Here is a 1,831-nt window from a genome sequence, read left to right as displayed (position 1 = left end):
AGCCGATGAGATTTGAACCGCCGAACTGCAGAACTGCAGTCAGCTGAAGTAGCCTGCAGTGCTGCATTTAACCACTGCGCCACCTCGGCTCTAAACAATTCTAATAGACATAATAAATGGGGTAAATATTTATTGGCACAATATTATATATTCAGATCATTCCAGGTTCAATTCATAGAATTTCATGTAAAAATTTGTATCTGCCTAAGCATTGGAAAAGTACCTGCGAGTTAAAAATAGGCAGTATAGGTTTTGGTACTATGAAATTGGTAGTAAGGCTATTTCCTATAGATAATTTATTGTTAAGTAATTTATTAATTTTCTCTAATACCCATATTCAGTGTGTTACTCAATGGACATTGTGGGCAGAGCGTGTGGGGAAATTCTGATGCCATAGGATAATTTTCTAACCTGCTTAAAGTCTGTAGCGATTCTCAGTCATCTGGGTCATGGTTGTCCCAAAGGTGCTTTTTCAGGAGGCAACTGGGCTTTCTTGTTTTTTTCTTGTTTTTTTTTTCTTTTTCTTTTGAAGACATTTCACTTCTCATCCAAGAAGCTTCTTCAGCTCTGACAGTTTCTAACCTGTTTGTAGAGCTGGAAGCTTCTTGTTTGCTTCTATGAAAAGTATAGATGGACTGTTTTTGGATCTATTTGATCACCAGTCCTATTCATTTAAAAATATCAATATTAGTGAAAATGGCTTTCAGTGATGGAACTAGGTAGCTCATGGCATCTTGCAAGTGTTTGCTTATAATAATGAACATTATAAAACTAGTTGCAATAATGGATAGAAGTTCTGCACTGATATTATCCGTAGTCTTCTGAACAAAAGCCAGCATGATTATGGCCAGATTGCTAGGACAACAGAAAGACGTTTCATATATAAAACAACTACCAGTATTATGTACTAGCTTTTGAATTGGATAAAAATTATGACACAGAACCAAATTCTTTTAAACACAACTGTAATATTTATGTTTAAGACTACATTTGAACTACTGGCGTTCTCAGAATGCATAGTAAGATCTAGGGGACTTTGTTGCTCTCTGAAAAACAGAATAACAAATTTGGAGGGGACCTTGGAGGTCTTCTAGTCCAACACCCTTCTCAAGCACAGACCATATACCATTCCAGACAAGTGGCTGTCCAGTCTCTTCTGAAAGACCTCGAGTGATGAAGCACCCACAACTTCTGAATGCAAGTCGTTCCACTCCGTAATTGTTTTCAATGTTAGGAAATTTCTTCTTAGTTCTAGATTGCTCCTCTCCTTCATTAATTTCCATCCATTATTTCTTGTCTTGCCTTCTGGTTCTTTGAAAAATAACTTGACTGACCTCTTCTTTGTGGCAGATCCTCAAATATTGGGACACTGCTATCATGTCACCTCTAGTCCTTCTTTTCACTAGACTAAATAAATGCAATTCCTGAAGAAGGATTAAAGCACAGGGGACTGGCAAAGCCCCAAAACAATGGCAAACAATGCTTTATTTTTGAAAAAATATTTATTCACTACATTTTTATATATCTCATCTCAGCCAAGTGAGTGTTGCCTATAATGTTGTCAAGAAAACTGTAGGGAGGTGTTGTCATCAACAAGCGAAATTTAAATTCTCCGCTTAGCATACTTCACTAATGAAAAACAATGCTCCTGAAAACCAATGGACGTTTAGTTATAAAACTATCTACTATTCCTCTTTATTTTTATTTATTTATTTTGCTACGCCAGGGATTCCTATAGCCGTCTCGCCCTCGCCCTCCCCGCCGTCGAGCTAAGGAAAGGAGGAACGGGGGCGGAGTAGTCTGGTCTGTTATCCTATAGAGAAACGGGAGC

The sequence above is a fragment of the Thamnophis elegans genome, chromosome 8 (genome assembly GCF_009769535.1).
Source record: "Thamnophis elegans isolate rThaEle1 chromosome 8, rThaEle1.pri, whole genome shotgun sequence".
NCBI classification, from domain to species: Eukaryota; Metazoa; Chordata; class Lepidosauria; order Squamata; family Colubridae; genus Thamnophis; species Thamnophis elegans.
This window is presented reverse-complemented; position numbering follows the sequence as displayed.